The sequence below is a fragment of the Anopheles stephensi genome, chromosome 3 (assembly GCF_013141755.1).
Source record: "Anopheles stephensi strain Indian chromosome 3, UCI_ANSTEP_V1.0, whole genome shotgun sequence".
Taxonomy (NCBI): Eukaryota; Metazoa; Arthropoda; class Insecta; order Diptera; family Culicidae; genus Anopheles; species Anopheles stephensi.
In genome coordinates this window covers 73,885,853-73,902,383 of record NC_050203.1, presented here as the reverse complement: position 1 = coordinate 73,902,383, position 16,531 = coordinate 73,885,853, and the positions used below count along the sequence as shown (strand labels likewise).

Here is a 16,531-nt window from a genome sequence, read left to right as displayed (position 1 = left end):
GCAGGTGACACGGTTACGCGAGTGCTGTCAGCACAGGCCGGTGACCGGTTAATCTGCTCGTCCGTAAGGTCCTTTGCGGCCCACCACGACACACCTGCTGGTTGCCTCTCAGATTGGCATTAGCATACGGGCCTGGCAGTCCACAAAGGCTGGACGCGTGCACAAACGAAGCGCGTAAGCTTCGTCCTTTATCGTGCCGGTCTGATCTTGATGTTCCTTAATTGTTGCGCTTGTTCAGCTTTAACGTTCTCGACCCCTTTTGATACCTATTACACCTTGGAAGGTTAAGAAACACACACACACACGTTGACATACTGACAGAAAAGTGGTGGAAAGGAGAAGGTGAGAGGGCTGGCACCCAGGTCTTACCCGATCGTCGTCCGTCACCCGCTGATAAGCATCGGGGGTCGACGCGACCGTGCCGGCAGAACAGGTTTATTCATCATCGTCAAAGCGTTATCAGCGTTACGTGTACATGGGCTGCACATGTGTCACAATCGAACGCGACTTTATCAGTCGATTTTGTATTCCAATAAACAAATTACCGTCACATCAAACGACGGCGTAAAGGTGATCTAATGAAGGCGCCCGTTCTGCCTTCCTTTTCGCCGGTCTCCCCACAAGAGACGAAAAAAAAAAGGTGTAAAACGCCTTAAGGCGAGCCATTATAAAATTGGGGTGGTAGGGGGAGGGGGGAGGGGGGATGGGGCAACACACCAGCCAGCATGCGTTCGAGAAAATTATCGAAAAACACCCGAGCAGAATTACGATTCGATTACGGCATCCCCGATCATATAATGGGCCTGCTGCATGGCTAGCACACACACACCATACACGTGAACACCTATAAAACGATTTTCAACACCCCGAAAACTAAACAAAAAACCTGGGCCACAAGAACGAAGCTTTTTTTGGGGGGGGGGGGGATACGATCGTGAGAAAACGGAAGAAACGTGTTAGGAAACGTTTTGTGTGTAGATTTTTTCCTTCCAAGCCTTAACTCAACGCCCCACCAAGACCCGTCCATTGGCTGGACTAGACAAGCGGGGGCAGGAGGACGTGGTGCCGGTGACGGCGTTGGTCGGTAAGTGGAGTAAATTTTGCATAAAGAATTAATAATTGATCAATCTAACACACCCGATATTTTGATCACCCTCATCGCCTTCCATCCCCTTCCCTGTTGGCTGGTTCGGAATTTCGAACTTTCGGACGTGAGAAAAATATGATACACCCCGTAGGAAGCAGCTGGAATGGGGGCTTCTCCTCTTGTATAAAATCATTCGCGCCCTATTAATCGATTAGTGCCGCGGTCCTCGCGGTCCACCGCGGTAGTGTTCTTCCCGCCGGGCAGGGACCGGAAATCACCGGAAATCAACGGAACTGCTGTGTCCAATAATTGTGCCACTCTGGCTCTCTCTTTCTCTGTAAGCCATGTTTCTTGTGGCTGGGAATCTTTTTCCCTTCTTTTTTTCCCCCTTTCGAGAATTCTGCTGCTTTCTGGTTCATCACAATTTTCCCTTACTATTTGCCTTCCGGGTCGATCATTTTCGACGAGACGCGAGATTACGGCAATGTTATTAAAACAGTATTGGGCCTATTCTGTTTGGGGAAGTACAAATTTGAGATGAACGATCCTTGGACAGATTGCTGCCGAAAGTTAGACCACTTAGTGGTGGGCCTTAGGGTGTGCTATTCGATCACGCTTCTCAGCTTTCAGTAAATCGTTCTCTAGTGCCCGAGGGATACGGTTGCTGTGGCAGTTAGAGCTTTTGGCATATAATTTGACCATCACTCCAGAATTTAAAGATGTTGAATAAAAGGTAGTTTATAGGAAGATACTTTGCTCAGTAGTCCTTGTTGAGTCGTTGGTGGATAATGCGAATAGAACAGGACTTAAAAATCTTCTTCGAGGGACTCCTGAGTTTTTCGAGGAAGCTGAAGAATATGAGGAGCCTGTATAAACTACTTCAAGGCATTTGGTAGTAAAGTTATTAATACTGATATCGACGCCGTTCTTTTATCAATCTCAGTCTTACTTTTAACTTTCCGCAAAGAAATTTTCCAGAAATCAGGAATGTTGCTGCTTGCAGCCATTTCATCCTTGGAACATCATGGATGATTTTCGTCTAGAGATACTTGTTGTAGAATATAATCAGCATGGCTTTCAGGATATCCCTACTATGAATCTAAAGATTGGCCCAGCAGCAAAAAACAGCTTCAAACTCTTAATTCTTCTTCAGATTCGCTGAATATTGGATATTGGTGCTGGACTAGGGACATCCACAGAGTTCGAAAGAACCTAGAGTCAGGTTACGGTCAGCAACTTTGAATCAATTTGACTTAAGTCAGTTTAAGAAGTCAGTATATTAAAGACATAAAAAATACAATAGCTTCTCCGAAACATTTAAACAAATATAAAACTTATATTCAAAATAGCTTCAAATATTTTAAGAGCATTATCACAAAGCTTTAAGACAAGGAATAATTTTAAAACCATCCTAATATTTGCTCACAATTAGAAGCCTCACCTAAACACCTGGTGAGAATTAATGCAAAGAGGCTCCAGGACTCATGTTAGGGACACGCAATACACGGACACTCAATAGGACGTGTTTTTAATAATGAGTGACAAATGAGTACCATAGTGCAACGCAAAGACCTTACGGATATTCAATGAGTGAAACCGATACTTGCTATTTAAGGTTTCTCTTTCCGATTCAACACTACACCACCTGCAACAACCACGTGGTCCGTGGTGGCATAATTGATGGCAATTATTCTAATTTATAATGTTTCCCGAATTTAATAATTGTTTCCCTGTTACACCGGACATGGGTTCAGATATGTTAATGGTAACAAATTCATTCACAAAAAAGGAGACCCAGTCCCGGGTCTTTTCCAGAATCCAACCGTTTTCTGCTTCGGGAAAGCGCTAGACGACCCGGTCCGGAGGTGAAAATTATGAGCTTTGATCAAAATCGCGGGTCAAACAACGTACACGTTCTTCGGTGTTATGTGTGGCTACGCGTTCTACCACTCTAAACCCTGGGACCTGTACAGACAGCAGAGAAAGAGAGCAAGAGAGACCAAATGGGTGATGATTGGCGTGTTGGCAAGATTGTGGCCTAGCGTTATGGGGATGAATTTATGAATGCGCTGCGTTTTCCCAAGCCATCGTGCAGCAGCGGCAGGTGGGACCTCGCTGTTGAAGTTATTATTTATATGCGTTTAGCGAAGGAAGGATCCCACCCTTACGAGGGTGGAAGAACGTGGAGGAAGACCACCGACGGAACTTCGGAACACCCCGCGGGTTATGGTGTTAATTGAATTAATTATAAAGAGCCCAAACCGACCGACCGACCGACCGACCCCAGGCCCGAGCCAGTCAATAAGTGCATTAATTACAGTATTGAGAGCCAAACCGTATCAACATGATGAGAACATGAGAAGAAAGCAGCACGCCTGTTCTGTTTCCCGTTGTGGGGAGTTTGCTCCAAATTAAAGTGTAGCCCACAGTAGCTAACCGCCTTTTTATTCCCTCAGCGAACCTTCATTTCATGAATTTCGACAGCCAAATTTAGAACTGAACGGGAGCGAAAAGATAAAGATCCTTTCTTGGTAGCTAATCTAAACCGTACACGTACAGATATGGAGCGCGTGATGGAGTTGTTTTTATCATAAAAGCCGTTTCCCAAGCCTAAACTTCTCATTTGTTTTCCTACCCTCGCAAAAGGGCTATGGAAAGTCCTCCTCCAACCCCTGTTTATACTCGCCCAAGCGAAAACAGTTTTAATCCCACCAAACAATCAAACGAATTAATCAATCACCAACCCTCGGCGTGGTGTGATAAGCGTATGCATTCATTGAGTTGCCAATGAGCAGGCGCTTCTTGGCTGCCCTTCCACCCTTCCCATTGCTCCCCTAGGGTGGTCGGGTGGACCAGGATTAGAGCCCATTTAGATAAGCAAAAATCCCCACGGAAAGAAAAAAACCGAAACATAGTCACCATTTCTGCCTCCGGAAGGTCTTCGCGCGTATGCTAAGATGTAGTGTTTGTGTGACGGTGACGAAGCCTCTTGAGGGTTCTTGACCACATTTTTCTTTTTTTGGGGAGGTAGCTAGCTCCGGTTCCGTAGCAAGGTCTTTCCCCCGATGTACTGTCGATAAATCCTATTCGTCAATTCAAGCCTTCGTGCGCGCAGTTTTTACCCCGGGCCAGCAGTAGATTAGATGAGCGAGTTTTTGCTTCTCATTATGACAGTTTTGGGCCAGTGCCACAAAACAATGCACAAATGTTCAAGTCACCAAGGCCCTCATTATGGGGCGTCTTGTGTCAGCAAGCGTCAGTGTTATCACCAAACCGTTGCTCAATGATCCGTGTGTTTTCACGTTCGGCTTATCGTGATCCGACGGTTTCCTATATATGTTTTTCCCCCCAGAGGGTGTGTTTAAAATAGAACTCAATCACATCGTCGTCGGGGAGAGTGATTATGCGCAGGAATAAAGTATGATATGAGTTTTCGCCCTGAAAGAAGGCATATAAGTCTTTTTAGAGATGTTAAGGCCGTTTAAGAATTTCCTAATTTCTATGCGCTACATAAACAATAATTTCATAAATGGCGTCCTAGTTACCCGTTCAATTTGACACTTGACACTTTTAGCAGTTTATTTCAAAACAACTCTAGTTGTCAAGCAAATGTGACAGCCAATGTTGACCAAAATATCCAAGTTATCATTGGATTTCATAGAGACGGTCTTCAAAGTACTCTGAATCTCTCTCGCGGTTGTAGTGCCAAAAAAGCAATACTTCAGATTAAAAATTAGAACGGTTGGTAAGTTTTTCGTTCGGTTATTCGTTTCAATTTTTGGCAGGCAGAATAGAAAAATACGATTAGATAAGTAAGACAAAGTAAAGCAAATCCTGAAATCAGATACAATTCTAGAAAATTTGATAGACGAACGAGCTTGTTGTCATTATTTACCATTTGACGTTTAAGGTTTGACGTAAGACGTTAATTACTGAGGTAATTAAGTGCTTTTTGAGTATTTTTTGATTCATTTTTTAAGCGTAAATTAATTTTGGACGCTTTAAAATGGACTTCTGCGTAATATGACACATCGAATGCTCTAAAAACTTGTTATTCAAGAACTAAAACAAGAGCTCCTTCTACATGTGGAGGATACTCATAGGGTCTAGTACATAAGAAGTCATTACCTTAGGTACTCCAAATCTAATTCTATGAGAGACATAACGCTCGAAAGTCAACAAGACTTCAAATATCCGGATGTCTAAAATCATTTTTATATTACAGATAGGTGTTTTGTGGATTGTTTAATAGATTTTTGTTAATCTTTTTCAGGTCCCCAGGTAGAAAAATGTGAATTCCTTTTTTTTTGAAAACAGAGCATAATAAAAAAGAGCATGGTCTTTTAATACACCTTACAGTCTCTTGCCTGCCACACGATATCCGAAGGCAGAAGTTGAATTTGGTCATCGATTAAAAATTGACAACCTGACTCACATGCACATGGCGGTTTCACACTTTAATTCACACTCTATTCACTGTCACCCGACCTGTCATCTACCTGCCACTGATAACTCCCGATTCCCGAGGGCGATCCGGACACGAGAACCTCTCAAAAGCAGATCACCAATTTCTCCTCCTCCTATGTTTTGTCCTGTCTTACTGATAGATGAATAATGACGACGAAGATGCTTCGAAAAAACCCGTTTGAACTAACCGGAACGCATCGAATTGCGGCCAAATCGAACTCGCGACGAATCAATCTCAAACGCACAAGCTTATCTCTACACACCTGCACAAAAGGGTGGTATTCAAATAAAACCCGCCACCCCTTTTCGATCCGTGTCCTCTCTTCGACCGGACGACTGTCTTGAGGTTGTTGAGCGTACGTTGCCGCTATCACGGCGTAAGATAGGTGATAAGGTCGGGCAATCGGGAAGTTTTAAAAATACTTGTCATTGCAATATCCATCCCAGGGGTTGCTAGTACGTTTATTACACACAGCTCACATGAGGCTCGATTGCCACATCTTAGCAAATTGATTGATTTATACTACGCAGCCGTCGTCACAACGGAAACTATTTATGGATGGCACAAATAACGCGCGCGTTGTTTTGAATTGTTATACCCTTCCACTCACTTACCAGCTAGTGGCGCACTAAAACTCAAGTCTAGGATTGATTAGGATCGCGTCAAAAGTGTGACGATTTGTTTTTTTCGTCCAGACTTTCCAATATCGCCGACACACACACTTACAGGTCCTATTCTTGGCGCAGTACAGATAACCTGGGCGGGCCAATTTGTCATGGCCGTGTACGGTTCGCACGTTTGCGTACAAACCGAACTGTCAAAGATAAGCGTGCAACATTTATCAATTAAAGTTCAATCCATTACATCACTGAAGCCGAGCGCTCCCAACAAGAAAAAGCCTCGGCGACACCGAACTATTCAAATGATAATTCAAATTTTCCCGTCAACTTGACAGCTAACAAGCGAGGTGGTGTGATACGGTTGAAAGAATGTTACAAAATATTCTCCCGCAGCAACCTCCCTCCCCGCCCCCTTCCAAGTGTGACCCTGGCATGTGTAGAAGACCCCGGTAACAAAAAAATCGCTCAAGACACTTGCTGCTTGGTCGATAGGAAATTGAGAGGAAGAGGAAAACCGCGTCACGAACAACCCCATCGGAGCTTGTGCACATACTTGGCGGCAAGAACGTGGCGTATCACATCGATTTACCCAATCGACAGCACCCCGGGGATCGGGGCGATGAGCGGCAATGAGAAGTGTTAAACGTGAGCCAGCGTACCAAGGAAAGCTCTCCCACTGATAAGAGTTTGCCGGCGCACCTTCGAGCCGCACTTTCGACGGCCACCTTCGAAGCAGGAAAACATAATCGATATCAATCGCCAAACCAGGTCGTCGGTGTGTACGTGCGTGTGTGTGAAAGGGGAGACCTTGGTGGGCTTCTTAATCTTCTCCTTCCCATGAAGGGACCGTGAACCACACGGTTGATACGTAAAGACACTTTCAGAGCTCTGATGCTGTAGCTCGGAAGTCTCCAAAAGGGTCCATTGCTCCCAAGATCACGCTCACGAAGCACACGAAGCACAAAAAACAGACATTACACACCGTGGTGTCCAGATGTTTCGACTGCAGGAACTTCCGTCTTAAAGCCACCGGTTTGGCAGCGAAAAAGGCGCACCGTGTAATGAGCACTCGGTGTTTGCGTGCGTGGAAAGGGCGTCCGATGGAAATGACGTCCATTCGATGACGTAGGGATCCCGTCGCTACCCCCATTGCTCAATCGTGCTGGGCCCCCGGGCATTTGCGCGGATTTTTCCTTCTCGCTTCCAGGGCAGCGTCAATCGAAAGGCCGCCGATTGCCTGGAGGCACCACACACCACACTTCGAACGAGTCTCCACCATCGTTTCGCTGTAATTCTGGTCTTTTTTTCGGGGTGTTCTTCCCGTGCTTTTCTTCTCTCTTCGAGAAGAAAGTAGTTACAGTGGCGTGTGGTGTGCCGTCGGTTGATGCTGCCGGGCGAAGCAAGACTTAGACGCAGCTCATCGTAATCATTAGCTTCGGCCTCCTTAAATAGCGCCCCCCAAGCAAACAAAATCACGCTCCGGATATGTTCGAAGCAGCCGACAAGATTGCTGTTACGGTCAGCTCTCGGAATCGGAATTCTAGGGAACCTTTTTTGCTCGGGATGGTAGACAGCAGCAGTAGCCCCACCGGAAGGATTCTGGCAATCATGCGTGACGAAACGATGACGACAAAACCCGCAGAACCGCAATCGATCGAAAGACGGAAGTCAGCTGATGTTCTTGTGTGTGTGGTTGTGTGTATTTCCAGGGCCAAGGATGGGATGTTTCGGGGGCCACCCACCCAGCATCCCGTGTGTGTGTGTGTGTGGGTGTAGCAATTATTGCGGTAGGTTATTTTTCCCCGGAGGTCAATCTTCTTGTTTTTGGGGCGACGAGCGCTCGCAAGATGCTCTCATTAATTACTCTATCCTGGACTGGTGAATGAGCGCCTCGTTGCGGTTAAGCTTTTCTGCGATCGATACGGATACTGAAGTCTTCCAAGTGAGGGGAGACCCGAGAGACACACAACCACAATTATTCCCGGCAAAAAACGTGGTGTTTACGGGGTGAAGCAGGTGACAACACTTGGCAACAGCTGTAAAACAGCTCATCGGCCATTAGGCAGCAGCTCATCACCATTTTAAATGTCACGTCACTCGACTGTGATCTTAACCGTTCAATGCAACAAGCATCAGGCTGTGAAATTCCTACCCGGGAAAATGTTGCTTTGAGCCGCTGCATAAATCAGCCGGACGCCATATTGTCCAGGTCGCGCGAAATAGTTCCCAGCAAATCTTACTTGCGATGTAAACCAGCACCTCTTATCTAACTCTAAAGACGCTAAACAAAACACTTTTAATCGACACAATCATCACTCTGCGAAAGCTCACTCTCTGTACTCGAGATAGCTTCAAAAAAATGAACACCAGAAGAACCACCTTTCCTTAACTGCTCCAACTGGCCGGATGTTTTTTTTTACCGACGGCATTTCACTTCGCCACCAGATAAAGCGTTTTGCACCTCACTTTTACAACGTTTTTTCTCTTCTTCTTCTTTTGCACACTTTTGCTGATTTACTGCGTAGTCATGTATCTGGAAAACGGCAAGTACACTATTTACCAGGGCCGTACAATGGCCGACGGGTCTGTAAATCACACATTTAAATTCCTGGAACACAGCCGGCCGCAAGCTAATCTCTGATCTGACGGTGTAATTCTGGTTGTTTTGAGGGAGGGGGGGGGGGGGCGGCTGCCTTATCACCGAAAAGCACGCCGGACATGATGAAATAAGCACAATCATGCAGGTGCTAGCACACATTTCTATTGTGCAAATCGCTTATCGGAATTACCGGAAGATTTTTTTGGTCGAGGTTAGATTTTTCACTTTGACTTTTTTTTTCCACTTCACTTATTTAATTTATTTTTTTAAAAGGTTTTTCTTTTTATGGAAAGAAAACACATGCAAATGTTATCACACACACATTCAAAACACTATCCCAGTGGGAAGCATACGCCGCACACAGAGCACACGTTACGATCCGACCAGCCGAGATGAGCACCACCGATCTCGTATCCGCTTCCGACTGAGATTGTTGTCAATTCCGGTATTGATACGATGCCCACACGATAGGTCACACACGGTTTTCTCCACGGGTTGCCATCACCCCCTCCCTTTCCCCTTCACCTACCCACCTCTCACCACCTTTAGTCTCTCTGGGCGTACAGAGACTGAGTACGGTGCGCGTCTTTCGGTCGCTGTTACGTGTTCGCGGACCATTTAGTTTTCCGGAAAACCCGGCACGGAACGGATCGTCCCTCAGCGAAAAAGGAAAAAATTGGTTGTCCCCCAACAAAACAAAACAACACCGCGCGCCCACCGGTTGCAGAATATTAAAAGTCGTCGATGATCGTTCAGTTTCAGTTCAATACCGACTGCCCTGGGCTGGAAGATCTGGCGCCCTCGCCCCTGGTCACTTGGAGGGCTGTTTCCATCCCCCCTGATCGGGGCGGGTGGGTGGGGTGCAGGTGCGTGCCCACTGTCCGCGTGTGAGTGTGCGATTTTTTGCTTTTCCTCCGCACACACATGCGAGTACGCGGAATGATAACACACACGCGAATGTTTAGTAGCTTGGTTTGCACGTGTGTGTGTGTGTGCGAGTAAAAGAGACCACCAGAGTTTAGTAGCGCAGACCACCGCACAGGACATCGCATCCTACCGCATCGGGATCCTTTCGATGTTCCTGATGACGCGAAAATCTTCCTGGTGGCGCGGGAAAATCTCACACAGCAGTGTTTTGTTCGTTGACAGCAGCAGCGCCAGCGAGCGAACACGTCGGGCGCCCACAAACCGGCTTACACAAACACGCATATACTAAGCAAAAACAAATCGCGCGGAATCGACACGGAACAATAGCAACACACGAGAGCGAGATAGAGAGCGCGAGAGAGCGAGAGAGAGAGAGCGAACGCTCGAGAACGACATTCGGAAGCTCACACATGCGTTCGTTTGCCTGTTCGGACCGTGGGGCACTAAAGATGCTTTTCCCTTTGGCGGCACATATTGGCCGGTAGGGCAAAAATCGAACCACGTAAGAAAATCGGTCGGTGTGTGCGAAAATTGAGCGTTCGGTGCCCCATCTTTTTCGCGTTACCTTTTTGTTTTTCTTTACGCTTTTTGCTGTTGCTGCTTCCCCAGTTCAGGCCGTGTTGCCGAAAGTAAACAATCGAGCGGCATCCAACAGCACAGCACAACACCAGTGCCCAGATGCAAGTGTATCCAAGTAGCGATCTCGCGTTTTTCCCCTTTCTTGCGCGAGTGTGTGTGTGTGTGTGACCGAGTACGCGCGACTCCACCGCGAGAGAGCGAGAGAGCTTTTCCCGGTTTGCTCTAACTGTTTTATACACACCACTACACACAAGCGCTCACGCTTGCACTGGCGGCACGCTATCAGCATGTGTGCGTGAGTCGCGTTAAGGGGAATCGTTGTTATGATGGATTTTAAAGCCCCACTTCTTCCAAAGGGGTGGTTGCTGTTCGAGAGTGTGTGTGTGTGCGTGTGAGCGCTTCATCGAGGGTTGAAAACTTTCAAACCTCCCCCCACCACCCACAGCGCTTGGGGCGGGAGGTCTTCACTTTAAAACTCCGGCATGCGTATTGGGGCGGGTGAGTGTGTGCGTGCGTATTGTAGAAGTCCACCTTTTTTTCACCTAACAAGGGTGGGGAAGCCTCTACCGTGGGAGAGAGGGGTGCGGGAGGGGGCTAAAAATTTTCCAACTCACCCCCACACAGAGGGAGAGGGTAGCAAAAGCAAAAAAAAAGAGAAGAAAATCATATTCATATTACTGTGCTCCAATCACAGCGAGCCGTCGGGACGGGCGTTGTTGCGGGCTAATGCGCGATATGCGTATGCGCGTTTTATGTTAAACAGATGATAATGAAGCTCTGGCAGCGCCCGGTACGTCAAGCTGTCGGACGGGTCCCGGACTCTCTGACCGTCTCGCTCAAGCACCAACCCAAAAAGGGGTTGGGTTTAACTGATAGGGGGGGGGACTTCATGGGGTGTGTGTGTGTGGATGGAAATTCTACACAACGAATAACAAAGCACAGAAATAAATAATCCTCAGCGTTTCTTTGTGAGACTTCATTTTTCTTTTAAAACCTCGGGATGACGTGTTAGTTCGGGGGTAGGGAAAATCCCATCCTATCCTTCATTTTGTGCGCTGGAAAATCTGGGATTTTTCAAATTGAATTCCCCACGATGAATCCCTCCGACTTAGACTTCAACAGCGATGATTAATTGGGGCAAAACTAAGTCCGCTATTCATTGGAGCCTTCAAGCGTACTTTAAGCACAACCTTTAAGCACAGCATCCGTACATTCCGGCACGAACTTTGGCCTTCGCACAACTTCATCACGCACTCCCGGCATCGGTACCGCCCGGAGCTCCAAACAAAAAGCTCCAAATTAAAGCTAAACCTAGTGGTGGAGCAACCAGGAACGTGTCAGATAAAGCCCGACTGCAGCAATGCTTTATCGATCCGGTGCCGAAACGCCATTGACCTATAATTCCGTGCGCTTCGGTCAGTTTCCGCCGTACGCTGGGGTGAGCTCGGACGACGAAAACGCCCGACACGGGGAAAGAACATTTTATTACTTTTATTAGTTTGCGGGTTTGCTGCGTTTCGTCTCCATATTGGCCGGGTGTTTTTGCCCGAACCGGGGCCTGACTAGCGCTCTTATCCATACACAACCCAGCACCGAGCAGAGAAAGAGGAGCCCGTAAGATTTGGACGGTGGACTCCAAGCGTCCAGACTCATCGGCGTGCGAGGACTTGCCGCATATAGAGAGTTCGGTCATTCATTCGCCACTAACTTCTAATACGGTAGCACCATTTACTACGCGTCCGAGCTACGACTACTACTACTACTACTATCTCCTCCGGACCTGGCCGAACATTGCACCCTCAACCGTCAGGATCTCATTGAAGCTCCCACGCGAGACTGATTCGAATCGGAAGTGTGTACTTTGGGGAACGCAAACACACACCCGCACGCACTCGAAGCCACTGTCCCGCAGTGTAACTGTAAGACTCCACGGCTAACGCACAACAGCACGCAAGTAGTGCTCCAAAATAAGTCTTTCCGGGAGGGGTGTGGGAAATATTTTCGGTGGCATTCGGCAGCTTCGTAGGATGTGTCCAATTGTGCCACGTGACACGTGAAGACGCGTATCGACAGGTGGCTAATGATGAAGGCTCACCGACAAGGTTAAAGGTAACGCTTGGAAGGACCAAAGTTTGTCGCCCAAGATCGCTGAACGATGTGTGGTTACACGTCGGACAGGACACCAAGTAGCGCCTCCTGGTGTCTGGTGTGCGATAGACGTTAATTGACGTATTTTGATAAGAGCACTGTTGACGGCTCCTATTGACCCCTGTCGGTTGGGGAAACATCTCCCGTGAAGCGGGAACTTTGGGTAGAATTTCTTGAAGCTAAAGGACAAAGAGTTTGCTTTAATAATTGTTAGCGAGGTTGATGCATAAAACATCCTACTAAGTACTCTTTTTAAATGTCTTTAACGCACTTTCTTTCCCTCTCTCGGAATCTTCCTGCCAGAAAGCATCCACACTCGTCTGAAGTTAAGCATTATGGCTAATCGTGTTTACGATTATGTTGTTACTCACCATTTCTAATCGTGGTGCGTACCGGAGCTCTTTCGCATGCTCCTCAGAAAGTATTTTTCTGGTTCCTTTGCTCCTTCTCAGTACTGGCAACGACCAAGACAAGGACTATCATCGACCCTTACCCAGTCTCGCTACGGTGTAAGTGGATGGTGTGCGAATGAGATCCGTTTGATTAAATGAATTCACCGGTCAAACGATAATGTTGATTGCATTTTGATCTTGGACTCTACTTGCTACTCCGCTATCTAAAGGGACCACAGAGAGAGAGAAAGAGAGAGAGAGAGGTCGTCCATCTTCCGACTTTGAATGATGCAAAAGCACCATTTCCTGGTGCTCCTTCCCACATACAAACTCACCCAGCACAGCATTCTAAAATTGCTAAAAAGAACCGAAGTGGGCGTGAAAAAATCATATTCCTCAAAGCATTCAAAATTCTCAAACAAAGAGCGAAAGAGAACCGTATGTGTGTCTGTGTGCCTCTATTCCCCCGGAAAGGCCGTGGAAAAAAAACGCTACTAGCAACCAGGAAAGATCTGCTAACGCCTCCCTTTTTGTAAAATTCACATTTCCACACCGTGTATATGATAAGGACGCCGACCAAGTTCCTGGACGGATGTGAGGATTTTATTTTCCCGGCCCGATTTTTCCCAGCGCTGCCTGCCAATCTCGCTTATCAAACACGCTTTTTGAATGTAGTTGAACACAGCGAGAACGCATGGCGTGTGTTGTTTTGTTTGGTGCGATATAAAAAAAAGTATATCTACAAACGAGACCGGCGTAACGGCACAGCACCAGCATAATGTGTCCCGGTTTCGGCCTATCCCGGTTACGACCACCGTCTGTACATACGGCGGGGAGCAGGGCATTACGGGCGTCAGCTATGACGAAGTTTTCCTTCGTCTAACAGGTTTAGAAATTGAAGTGAGGGAGAGAGAGGCACGAACTCAGAGTGTGTCTGTCAGAGCGAGTGAGAGAGAAGGCAGAAAGTCCTTCTCCCCCCTTGATAGTGAGTGTGATAAGGAGCGAATGGAAAACCCGAGCATTAGAGCGAAGAATATAATAAAGAATAATAAAATACTTTCACCCACTCCAGTTTCGGGGGGTGGGAGATTTTCTTTAAAAATAAGACGGACACAAGGACCTTCGGAGTCTCAACCCACATACACCCACACACACTCACACACCAGGGAAGCTTGCAGCTTGGGATTGGAATACTGGAATACATGAATATAAAGTCAGCCACACTGCTCAGGCTCCATCGGAACACTCAAAGCAGCCAAGGAGCAACTGCTCGAGCTCCACTGGAATATGCATGCCCGGCTCGGTATGTATGTCGCTGCTTTAGACTTGCACGACGTTCCATTCGTTATCACGGAGCACCCTTATCGTGTCCTCTCGTGACCGGTCGATATGGTCGGCACCATCAATCGACTTGAGAATGCACATTACGGGCAGCTTGTTTCCATAACTTTAGCATCTCCCCCCAACCGAATGGAAACTTCAACGGTGAATTTCAAACGGTTGGTGAGGTCCGTCGCCCATGCTGAAAGCTCCCACCATTTCAAAAACAGTCAGGTCTTGCCACGACCAGGCAGGAGCTAGTAAGTAGCGAGCTGGAATACATAAGAAGCTAGCAGAAATTGGATGAAAAATGAAAATCGCTCTTCTTTTCGTCTCCCTCTCCGGTATGCCATTTTCTCCATTTTTCACGACAATGCCTAAGCCGTGCTTTTTTAAAACCGTTGCCGAAGCTTTGCCAAGTGAAGCGCACCTGAAGCGGAGCTGATTCTTCCAACCCAACTGTCCGCCCCAACTTGGTAGATCCTCTTGCTTGTGGTCGTGTGTGTGTAGAGCTTTCTAGTTCAGTGCGCAGGTCCACAATACATCCTTCCAGCAGGTCCTCACTGTCTTACCTTACTCACACAGAACCAGTCCAGCAGCGGTAAGGAAAGCATGGACTTGTATTGTATGGCCAGGACATTCCCCACCGAGGTTTGGAGGGTGGCATGCAGGCACATCGGCCATGGGATAATAACATAAATCATAAAAACCTTCATGTACGTAAGTGTTGGTGACGATTCAATTGTCTGCAGCCGCACCGTCTGCAGGACATTTGAAGAAAAGCGAGCAGGGCTTGTTATGTATCAAAAGCGGAGTGCAAAATGACACCATTTTGCAATGAAAAGCGGATTTTTGACTATTTAATTTGAACTATTTAAATTTTTTAGTTCAAATTTAAGTTGTATTATCGCTTTTCTGAGGCCTCATTATTGGAGTGGGAACATAGCAAAAATTCTTATTAATGTCTACGAAACAACATTCAATATCCGGTCTCGCTTCACAGCACCTCTCAGGTCGCTTAATAAACCTCACCAAACTTCTAGCCAAACTCCAGACGCTCCACATCCGAGCGAAGCGTCCAGATTCTCACGATTTTCCCTCACAACAATGATTGTGTCTCGAGGTGTCCGTCTATTCCCAGTGCCGTGTGGCTGTGTGGCTGCAATTGCCCACATTACCTGTGTCAGGAAATAGCCGATGTAATAAAAATAAATAAAGTGCCAACTGTTTTCCCCTTACACAACACCTCATCCTCAGAAGGTCAGCGCTGCAAGGAAGCAGATTCGGTCCGGAATCCGGGCTCTTGGCCAAGAAAGTTGCATCAATGGTAGTTTTGCACCGGACAGACAAGACAACGAAAAAAAGAAAACACCAAACTCCAACCAACTTCCCTTTTACTTTTTCATTTCGATTTTGAAAAACAAAAAAGAGATTTCTACCTTGCAGTGTTACCCGTAACAGCAGCACGAAGCTCGTCCTCATCGACCACAGATGGCTGCAGGCTTGGACGATCGATCGCGTGCTATTATCTGCTGCTGCTGCTGCTGCTACTCGCTGTGGCAATTAACGCTTGATTCACGCTTCTTCGCCCGATTGTCCAGCGAGAATCGTTCCCGCCCAAGGTGGCCCGACACCTCATTCTTGGGCTTTTGGGTACGCGATTCGGAAGGTACCCGAAGCCCTCAAAGGAAAAAAAAAACCATTACCACCTCATCCTTTAGCAAAAGCAAGTCCCTCCCGAGAGGGCTCGTTATGCCATGATCGGCGGACCTGGTCAACGGCGGACGGAACAGTATGATTCTTGTTTTTAAGCCGTAGCCGATCCAACCGATATGATACCAACCGGGCAATGCGTTGCGGTCCAAGTGTCGTATGAATGAACTCGATAGTTCCCACCAAGTAAGTGCAATAACCACGGCAAAACAACAGAACTAATTAAGGAAATAAATATCGGGCTCAGCCGGACGGATATCGCGAATACGGTACCGATCTGCCGACCGGGCGTGTGGATGTGAATCTTACCCGTAGCAGTCCGGGAAACGAAAAGTGCTTCTTCGCATGCAAATCGTTAACTTATGGTGCATTCAACATGGGGCAGGAAAAACCATTTGCCACCCTTAAGTGCACACAAAACACCCAAACGATGCGAAGGCAGCTTCGAGCAGCTCGTCGGAGCGATCACGCGCTACCGATAAACTCAATTATGTCGCTGCCAGACTCACCAGCTCACCATACACATTTTTCGGTGGGAAAATTCAAGTACGACCGGGTTCGCTGCTCGGCCAGACAGCAGACCTTTCGAAACGCGAAGTCACAACGCAGGCAGAGGGAATCTCCCTATTATTATGCTCGCGATCGAACAACTTTCAATGGCTGGCAGTTGCCTGGAAC

At 47.1% G+C, this 16,531-nt stretch overlaps 1 protein-coding gene across 5 annotated transcripts in view; it reads right to left on the bottom strand.

Moving 5' to 3' along the window:
• Positions 1-10,120, bottom strand: part of LOC118510714 (protein nubbin-like) — a 108,668-nt gene extending 98,548 nt beyond the window's left edge. For 2 of the 5 annotated variants that reach the window (XM_036052913.1, XM_036052917.1), the window contains exon 1: positions 9,304-9,542. The gene's annotated coding sequence lies outside the window, so the exon portion shown is untranslated. Of the gene's footprint in view, positions 1-9,303; positions 9,543-9,831 lie in introns of those variants that run through there. The other 3 variants (XM_036052915.1, XM_036052914.1, XM_036052916.1) reach the window with 3 other exon arrangements.
• Between the last annotated feature and the right edge of the window lie 6,411 nt (positions 10,121-16,531).